At 44.0% G+C, this 10,900-nt stretch overlaps 1 non-coding gene across 1 annotated transcript; it reads left to right on the top strand.

The window, feature by feature from the left end:
- The first annotated feature begins 357 nt into the window (after window positions 1-357).
- LOC147751541 (U6 spliceosomal RNA) lies at window positions 358-464 on the top strand. Its single transcript, XR_015300351.1, has one exon. It is a non-coding gene; the product is annotated as a U6 spliceosomal RNA (small nuclear RNA).
- The last annotated feature ends 10,436 nt before the right edge of the window (window positions 465-10,900 follow it).

Raw genomic sequence — 10,900 nt, 5'->3', positions numbered from 1 at the left:
GGCCTGCCGTCTTTTGCACCGGTGCTTCAGGGTCCACATGTCTTGGTCGGGTCGGTCGGCCTGGTGGTGTAGGTGTCGCCGGTCCTGTCCCTTCGGGCTGTCTTTCCCCCGGGGTCCGACTAGGTGGAGGCGGTGGTGTTTCGGCGCCTGGGGCCTCGACTCGGTCTGCCTCCGGTGGCTCTGTTCACGGGGGGGGACTCGGCCCTCCTGCCCAGGTTCTACTCTCTCCTCCCGGGTCCTTGTGGTTGCCCTGTCTTTCGCTGAACCTTTTCGGTCTGCTGTTCGCGTTCCCCCCGTGCCCTCTGATTTCGCGGGTCCTCTGCTGGATTCGCTTGGGCAGGGCCGGGGTGCTCCTGGGTGCTCGCTTCGGCAGCGCATGGACTAATATTGGAACGTTACTGAGAGGATTGGCATGGCCCCTGCGCATGGTTGACTCGCTACTTCGTGTAGCGTTCCTGTTTATGGTTCCCGGCGGGGTCCGCCGCCCCTGGTGCCCTCTCCTTTTGCGAGCTGGCGGTTCGGGCCTACTGGCCGTTCCCGGTTCTTCCCGTTCCGTGGTTGGGTCCCCCGCTCCCGGTGTCAGTGTTGAGCCGGCTCTTTCTGCTGGCCTGACTCCATCTGCAGGCCTGTTTCTTTAGCGGATGTCGCTGCTTGCTCGGGGTTGTTCTTCTGGGGTTGTGGTTTTGCTCCTGGGCTCCCGCAGGTCTTCCACTTTCTCTTCCTGGGCCAGGCACTGGGCTTCCTTCTCGCGTTGGTGCGGTCGGCTTGGTGCTGGCCCCGCCTCCGTGGACCCCTTGCGGGTCTTGGCTTTCCTGGCTGAGGGTTTTTTCCTTGGGCGTGGCCCCTTCTTCCCTGTGGGCTGCCTTGCGGGCCTTCCGCAGTCCGGTGTTCATCGGGCTGGTTTCCCTGGTGGCTCGCTTGGCTCCGGAGTTGGCCTACTCCGTTGCCCTCGGACGCTCTGCCTGTCTCCCCCTTGGGTTCTCTCTCTTGTTCTGCGAGCTCTTCAGGGTCCGCCCTTTGTGCCCCTGGCCTCGGTGGCCTTGCGGTTCCTCACCTTTTCGGTGGTTTTTTTCCTGGTGGCAGTGGTGTCTGCTGGGCGGATGGGCGTGCGGGGGTCGTGCCTACGCTCCCCTCCCTTCTTGCGGGTTTTGCCGGACAAGGTTGTTCCTCCGGCATGTCCCCCGTTTCCTTCCCGGGGTTCCTTCCCTGGTGTCCCGGGCTCGGGTGATGTCTTTACCGCCTTTCCCTGCCGACGAGGTTCCTCTCTTGTCCGTGCTGGTTGTCCGGCGTGCTGTTTTGGGCTTCTCCTGGCCGCACGTCTTCCCTTTCCCGGTGGGATGGCCTGTTTGTGTCTTTTGGTCCGGTTCGTTCGGGCCACTAGCCCTCTCTTTCCGCCTTGGTTCGCTGGCTTACACTGGCTATCATCCTTTCCTGCGCTTCGCTGGGTTCGGTGGATCCGGCAGGGGTCCAGGTCGGTCCACGGGGTGTGGCTCTGTGTCCTGGGCCCCATTCATGGGTGTCTCCTCTGTGGAGATGTGTCAGGCGTCGACGTGGTCGTCCCCCACCTTGTTCATGGGACACTATCAGTCCCGGGGGGACTTCGCTGGGGCCGTTCTGAGTGCAGGAGCTGCGACTCCTGGTTGGCCTACTTTTCCTTTATGTCTTGATTTCAGGTTTCCTGTGATCCCTGTTTTCTTTTCATTTATTCTACTTCAACCTTGTGTTGGTTTCTCTGCATCACCGTGTGGTGTTGTTCTTATGGTGGTCAATGAAGCCTTGTTGGCTTGGGTATTTGCTCACTATGTAAATCATGTGGCGAGGAAGACTAACGAGGAGGTAATGCCCCGGTTACTTACCGGTAATCTTCATTACTCCGAGTATAGTCTTCCTCGCCACATGAGTTCCCTCCCCCCCTCCCTGTCTGGCTATTGGCTACATTGTTTGCTTGGTAGATCAGGCTGTTGGTTGAGCCGGTCCGCCTCTTATAGAGGTCAGTTGGGACTGGTCGGCCATGTTGGGAGGGGGTGGGAGGCTTTTTTTGCTTTGGAGGGTTCTGTCGTGGAGCTTATGCTCACTATGTAAATCATGTGGCGAGGAAGACTATACTCGGAGTAATGAAGATTACCGGTAAGTAACCGGGGCATTAATGCCCATGTATATATAGCGTAGGGCCTTATTCTGATTAATGATTGGATACATGAGTGGAAAACCTCTGCTGTTTTACCAGGCAACTGGCTCTCATTGGTAATGTATTTTTTGTGCAACATTTCTGTAACATCACTATAATCTAAAAAAAAAAAAGCATATACCTTCTGTATTTGAAGTCCGGTCCACAGTGGCACCTGGCTCCTCGCAGCTGATGCATAATAAAATACGATAGAAATGTAACCTCCTCATGTCTTTGTGGATTATAGACTTCCCCATATTTGGTGAAGGATCTGGACTTGGATGTTCCGGGGAAACCTAGCAGTCGAACAAGGCTTCGCATTGATGAGAGTAGACGGCTATCTTTGGCACCCCACTGAAGGACTTGGCTTCCTCTTTGCAGAGGTTTCTGCCTGCACTCTGCCTCACCACAGATTAGTCTCTCCCAGTTTCACACTTTCATTGTTTACCGCTGTTTAAAATAGCAGTTTGTTTCTAAATGTAACTTTACGTAAGGATCCTTTCTTTTCAGTTCCTGTTTTGTTTTGTGTAAATATTGCAGTGGTTTATTTATTGAAGTGTTAATGTGATCTTAAAAAAACTCTTACTGTTTTACACGCTGCTGCAATAGGGTGCTGATGTATGTGTATATGTGAAGTGGCCAAGTAGTTACTATTGTCTATATGTTCCAATTTTTAGGTTGCACACTGTATATAGTTCTTTACCACATAGAGGATTGCAGGCATGTTTCAATAAACAGGGCACCAGGTTGTATATATATGTATATGTTTATGCGGTGACAAGAGAGGGTGAATACTTTACCAAGTAGAGGGCATCCAGTTGTAGATAAGTTATGTGGTCGCATGAGGGGGTATATAACAGTAACATACTTTGATGGAAAAGCATACTTTTATGATTATGATATAGAAATGATTCATGTGAGTTGCGCAGGTCAGAAAGTGCACATTCGAAACTGTGCGGCGCAAGAGGATCAACTGGCAGTCCACTGACTAGGCCTCACATGGTACCCAGTTGTAGAAAAATATGTTTTGCAAGCATTGTCCAAAGGGTTTTGTGTTAGGGGAGCCAAATGTGTAAATAGGATGTATGACGGTACCCCAAAGGCATTTTCCCCGCACGCCTTTACCACGTACTCAGTACCCCTTTACCACACAGTCAGCACAATGTGTCACAGTAGCATACAAGTTGTTACAACTACTTGCAGTAGGGGCGCTGGACTTTGGAATAGTATAATTACTATTCCAACTCCAGTCTACGCAACAGCATGAAAGGTTTTTGACTTAAAAATCCTACACCAGCCCAACAACGCACCCCGTACAGCAAGTCATTGTAACAACATGCATGCTAAAGTAATGTGTAGTAATGTCACATGCAGGATACCAACGTTTTTGTAAAGGCTGCTTGTTGTAAAGCTTGTGTGGTAAATGAGGTTTCCCATGTAAATATGGTTAAAGTTGGACACAGATAAGGTTTGGACATACTAGGAGTTTAAGACGTCAGAATGGCCAACAAAGAAATGTGGTTGTACCTACAGACAGTACCCAGTTAAATATGAATTGACCGTTATACAGTTATTGATTTTTGACTATTGTATGGACAGATTAGATAAATTTATTAAAGAGGTGGACGTGGTGTTTGGGTGGGATAAAAGCACCAGTTTGGGAATGTTTTAGAATATATGTGTATAAAACAGTTGGGTGAAAAGAGGTCCATCATTCTATGTGTTGGTTGCTGATTTTTTAATGCTTCTAAGGGCGTATTCAGCAATGCACTATGGGAGTGACAAGTCGCTGACTACACAAGCCTTCTTTCCAACCTGCCTTCTGTTGCCCTGCCTCATTTTTGTGTGGCAAGGATGTGAATCCCTTTTTGGGATCACACAACTCTAGCACCTATTTTACCTTTTCTGCTGCGGATCACTGACAGAATATCGAAGGTCAAAATATCGTCTGTCAAAAATATCGCAGCATGAATATCAAAGTCAAGAATATCAACATCCTATATACGTTATGGTAAGTATAAAAATATTGAGAAAACAAATAACGTTGTCCAAAATATTGTTAAAAATTTCGTATTTTTTAAGTTCAAGAAATAATGTAAAATAAAGTAAATAATACATATAATTAAAATAATCATAGTTAAACATATTTTAAAATGTTTAAATATTATAAATTATAGATATAGGGCCAGATTTAGGAGCCCAAATACCTGTCGGTAATGGCCGATTTCGGCTGTTACCAACCTGTATTTGGTGTTTGACATGTAGGGGGACTTGAGATTTACAGAATCGGTAAATTTACTGATTCAGTAAATTTACCGAATCGGTAAAATACCGAATCAGTAAATTTACTGATTCTGTAAATCCAGATGTAGGTGGCACAGTAAACAGTGCCACAAGCCCTTAAGAATTTGTTATTTACCACCCAATACTATTGGGTGGTAAATAACAAATTCCTGAGTACATGCACATCTGTGCATGTACACCTGTGCCATGTGACACACATACATGTCCGTATTATTAGTAGTAGAGGGATTAAAATTACTATTCCAACTCCACACAGTGCAACAGTAGGGTAAATGATGGATAGCGTAGGGGTAAAAATTGCTATTCCCACTCCAGTGAGTGCAACAGTAGGGAAACTGATGGATAGCATCGGGGTAAAAATGACTATTCCCATTCCAGAGAGTGCAACAGTAGTGAAAGTGTTGGATAGAGTAGGGGTAAAATTTACTATTCCCACTCCAGTGAATGCAACAGTAGAAAAATTGTTGGATAGCGTTGGGGTTAAAAATAACATACTTATAATTAAAATATATTTTTTAACAAATACTGTTTAATTACTAAATAACAATACATTAATTATCAATACCAATAACTAATTAATAACAATGTGTTACAAATTAATAATTATTTAACAATAAATTAATGTTAAATACCAATAATCATTAAATATTTAAAATTAACTACCAAATAAAAAATAATTAACAATACATTATTTTCAATACCAAAAGGGCATGTATGTGTGCCACATGGCACACAAGCCAGAAACAGAGGTGCTACAGGGTGTCAAAGTGACACCCTGTCCCCCTTGGCTATTCGGTATTTTTACCAATTCGGTAATTACTGAATCAGTATTTGCCATTGATTCCTATGGGCTTCAAGGCCTACCGATTCGGTATTTGATACCGAATGATTACCTACATTAGATTTACCAATTCATGAATACCAAATCGGTAAAATTCTGTATTTATGAATCGGTAAATCTAATTTACCTACATCTAGCCCATAATGTATAAATACATTTAATATATAAGTATAACATATAATATATACGCTACCTTATTAATAAGTATGAATACTTATTTTAATACCTTTATTATTTACTTTTTTGTATAAATTATAAATACATCTAGACACATAAAACAATATTATACATACATATCAAATAAATATATGTAAAACATTAAAAAACTTATTTTTAATCTTTTTAAAATTATTTATATACTGCATTATATAAAATAATACAAAAATTATCAGTAGTAGGAAAATAAAATTACTATTCCAACTCCACACAGTGCAACAGTAGGGTAAATGATGGATAGCGTAGGGGTAAAAATTGCTATTCCCACTCCAGTGAGTGCAACAGTGGGGAAACTGTTGGATAGCATAGGGGTAAAAATTACTATTCCCATTCCAGAGAGTGCAACAGTAGGGAAAGTGTTGGATAGAGTAGGGGTAAAATTTACTATTCCCACTCCAGTGAATGCAACAGTAGGAAAATTGTTGGATAGCATTGGGGTTAAAAATAACATACTTATAATTAAAATATATTTTTTAATAAATAATGTTTTAATTACTAAATAACAAAATTAATTAATAACAAATGTTTACAAATTAATAATTATTTAACAATAAATTAATGTTAAATACCAATAATCATTAAATATTCAAAATTAACTACCAAATAAAAAATAATTAACAATACATTATTTGCAATACCAAAAGGGCATGTATGTGTGCCACATGGCACACATGCCAGAAACAGGGGTGCTACAGCGTGTCAAAGTTACACTGTGTCCCCCTTGGCTATTCGGTATTTTTACCGATTCGGTAATTACCGAATCAGTATTTGCCATTGATTCCTATGGGCTTCAAGGCCTACCGATTCGGTATTTGATACCGAATGATTACCTACATTAGATTTACCAATTCATGAATACCGAATCGGTAAAATTCTGTATTTATGAATCGGTAAATCTAATTTACCTACATCTAGCCCATAATGTATAAATACATTTAATATATAAGTATAACATATATTATATACACTACCTTATTAATAAGTTTTAATAAATATTTTAATACCTTTATTATTTACTTTTTTGTATAAATTATAAATACATCTAGAACCATAAAACAATATTATACATACATATCAAATAAATATATGTAAAACATTAAAAAACTTATTTTTAATCTTTTTTAAATATTTATATACTGCATTATTTAAAATAATACAAAAATATTAGTAGTAGGAAAATAAAATTAATATTCCAACTCCACACAGTGCAACAGTAGGGTAAATGATGGATAGCGTAGGGGTAAAAATTGCTATTCCCACTCCAGTGAGTGCAACCGTAGGGAAACTGTTGGATAGCATAGGGGTAAAAATTACTATTCCCATTCCAGAGAGTAAAACAGTAGGGAAAGTGGTGGATAGAGTAGGGGTAAAATTTACTATTCCCACTCCAGTGAATGCAACAGTAGGAAAATTGTTGGATAGCGTCGGGGTTAAAAATAGCATACTTATAATTAAAATATATTTTTTAATAAATAATGTTTTAATTACTAAATAACAATAAATAATTAATAACAAATGTTTACAAATTAATAATCATTTAACAATAAATTAATGGTAAAAATACAATAATCATTAATTATTCAAAATTAACTACCAAATAAAAAATAATTAACAATATATTATTTTCAATACCAAAAGACAAATACAAATAAATAATAAATAAAATATATTACCAATTAATAATTAATTAACAATAAATTAATTGTTAATACCCACAATGTTAATTATTAAAAAAACAATCCAATTCAAACTTTATAGAAAATAGAATAATTATCTATACACAAAAATAAAAATATGAATTAATTAGAATTAAATTACCTCCCGCCCTATTCCCCAATAAACTCTCAACCCACTTCAATAATACATGAATACACTTAGGGGCCGATTCTGATTCGGGAAAGAAAACCGTCCGACGATTGGTATTGATAGCCGTTTCCGTACGAATCGTACAAATCCATCCAAATCGCGTAGTACGATCCGTTTCTCAAAAATACGTCCGAATCCTTGCAAACCGTACGAAAATCAAGCAAGAATTCGGACAATACGGACTCAGGAAATAAACCGTACAATTCGTAAGCAAGCTGTATGACCCGACAAGTACGATCCAGACCGAGGACTGAGAAAGTGAGTCGTACGGGAAAACGTCTTCGCGTATGAATTGCGATTTGTACGGAAAACATCGAGCATGAGCGAGCCTCACAATCAAATACGATTCGAACCACCCCTGAACGAAGCGCCTGAGAACCCCGGATAAACGTCGTGTAAGAGCGAGCCACAAAAGCAAATACGAATCGAACCTACCTGTACAAAGCGCACGCGAACCCAGGATAAACATTGCGTATGAGCGAGCCACACAATCAAATACGATTCAAATCCCCCCTGAACGAAGCGCACGCGAACCCCGGATAAACGTTGCGTAAGAGCGAGCCACAAAAGCAAATACGAATCAAACCCCCCCTGAACGAAGCGCACGCGAACCCCGGATAAACGTTGCGTATGAGCGAGCCACAAAAGCAAATACGAATCGAACCCCCCCTGAACCAATCACACGCAAACCCATAAAAACAGCACAATGAGGGTACAAACGACTCACACAACACCACACAACATATCTCCTGTGTACAAACCATTGGAAATGAATATCCTGGCCAGATCTAAACAGGCAAACAGAATGGCTACCTCAGGACCACCCACCAAAAATTCCAACTAAGACCCACCCACACATGGACCAATAAAAAAGGCCTACATACACAAACCATGATCCTTTGCAACACACCCATTTAGACACAGAGACTGACAACACACCAACAACTGCACACATCCACCTTCACACATACCCACAATCACATTCAGACCCACACGCCCCATTCACATTCATACCTACACACCCACATCCATACACACCCTCACCCCAATCACATTCACCCCACACCATGTCCGCACGGAACGATCCAAAGTTCACAAAGGTGGAGATGGAGATCCTTGTAGATGAAGTCATCAGAGTCGAGCCACAGCTGTTTGGTGCATTGGTCAGATGGACCAGCATAGCTGAGAAAACACGCATGTGGGAGAGGGCCGTCAATAAGGTGAATGCTGTTGCACCCATCAGACTCACCAGGAGGGATTGCCAGGCCAGGTGGTACGATCTGTGGAGGATGGTGAAGAGGAAGATGGATGACGACTACCAACAGAGCCAAGGCACTGGAGGTGGTGGTCCCCGCAGACCAGTACAGTTCCATCCCTGGGAGGAGAAGGTCATGGCTCCGCTACCACCTGTGGAAGTACATGGCATTGAAGGAGTCGTAGAGCCTGGTGTGTATATAAACAACTCATGTAACATGGGCGTAATGGCATCTACACTCCAAGTACAAAAAATGCCTGCAACAAGCACCAAGCGCCAGTTGCCCATAGCTACAGGCAAAAACAATGCAAATGCCACTAACATGTGTATGCCCCATTGACAAACCAAGGCCATTCCATGTCCCATGCTACAGGAAGCACAGACCCAAGAATAGACGTCCAGTATTCTTGGAGGGTGGAAGTCACGAAATGCATTGTGGGACCCCAAATCAGACCCAATTCCATGTGCGTCCACAGGGGGGCAAGGGACCCTCTTGGCTCCCCTGGATCGCCAGTGTTTCAGGGCCGGCCCTAGTCCATCGTGCTTTTGAAATGGTCCCATTTTCCCAGGTGGCACGGCCCTCCGTTGGGTGAGAAGGGTGCAAGGGGGTTGCCGAGAATTGTGCAAGACAGAGTGGAGGAGGGTGCAAGGCAGAGGGCAAGAAGGGTGCAAGGCATAGGGGAGGAGGGTGCAAGGCAGAGGGCCAGAAGTGTGCAAGGCAGAGGGGAGAAAGGTGCAAGGCAGAGGGTCAGAAGTGTGCAAGGCAGAGGGGAGTAGGGTGCAAGGGGGAGGGGGAGACGGGTGCAAGGGAGAGGGTGAGAAAGGTGCAAGGAGGAAGCTGATGAAGCTAAAAATGTGCCCACCCCTAAAAAACATCTCTGTGGATGCCCATGTCCGATTGCAATCATCCCATATAGCCCAGGTGCACACCCATGCACCATGCTTAATGCACATGGAGTGTGAATGTACTGACAAGTTAGCTGACACTGGGCCCTGGTGTAGGCAGCACAAGGCCCTCCTGTGACCAGTGCAAACACAAAAACCAGGACAACAAGGTCAGATATCTTGTGCAGGAACTCACAACCACTGTCATGGCAGCATGCTCCATGGGTGGACAGCCACCCCACGAGGGAGGGCCCAGTGCTAACTCAGACTCCAACTATCAGCACAGCCTGTCACACACACCCCTTACACAAACATACCGTCCTGGGACAGGCAATGGAGTGCCCCACTGTCACAATGGTCATGTAACACAACAAAACCAATTCAGATCTGATGAAGCATCCAAGCAACAAATACACGGTGCACATTCACAAGCCCCTTTCGCCTCTTTTATGCCGCTGTTGTTTCACCTTTTTGACACAGCAGCGGCACAGAAGAGGCACCATGCTGCTGGGAATTTACAAGGTGAGGCATCTGGGAGATGCGTCATGTTCTAAAGCCCTGTGCCACAAGTAGGTGTTCTGGCGCAGGGGGGGTAGGGAGGGGGGTGGGTGTTACAGCGCAGCCACGCCTCACAAAAGTGGCTATGTGAAATCTACAAGATTTCACTATGTCACTTTTAAGCACATGCTGCGTCAAAACCCTGTGCATGGCTGATGCAGGTGTAAGGATTGAAGCAACATTGTGCAGATAGGGCCCCACAGACCATTGCTGGAGCTGTCTTTTGCTGGTGACGCTACTAAAGCAATGCGCCTACCCATACGGCACAGATGTGTGATGCAGCTGTGCCATTATTCCACCATTGTGCTCCACAATGTGAATGCATTACATCCGTGCTGGCATAGCTGTGGTGCACAATGACTGGTGAATCCCTGCTGATATGTAGGGCTGTGCAAGTTAATGTAAATATGCCCCCCCATGTCAATGACTCAGGAGCACATATCAATGGGCGCCCACAACATACGAATCCACAATTGAACATTGAGGACAATCCAAAGCATGGACAACTACTAGGTGGAACTGTGCCAACTACAATCTGTATGAAAAATGGATGTTGCATTAAATGGCATTGACATTGTCTGTTACTCACACCCACAGGGCAAAGTGCGGAATCAAACCCCAATGATGGGGAAGATGATTCACAGTCCCAGGCTCTGCTGGACCCTGATCCCACTGACAGCGACGCCTCTCACCACTCTATGGATGACCCCGACTGACCTGGCACCTCTGGTGCCCCAAACCCTGCAGCACCTGGATCAGGGACACCTGCGCCAACCTCCACCACCATTCCTGCCACATCCCAGTTGAC

This window comes from Lissotriton vulgaris, chromosome 1_1 (assembly GCF_964263255.1).
Source record: "Lissotriton vulgaris chromosome 1_1, aLisVul1.2, whole genome shotgun sequence".
In the NCBI taxonomy this organism is placed as follows: domain Eukaryota; kingdom Metazoa; phylum Chordata; class Amphibia; order Caudata; family Salamandridae; genus Lissotriton; species Lissotriton vulgaris.
Note: the sequence above shows the minus strand (reverse complement) of the source record. Positions and strands in the feature narration are given on the sequence as shown.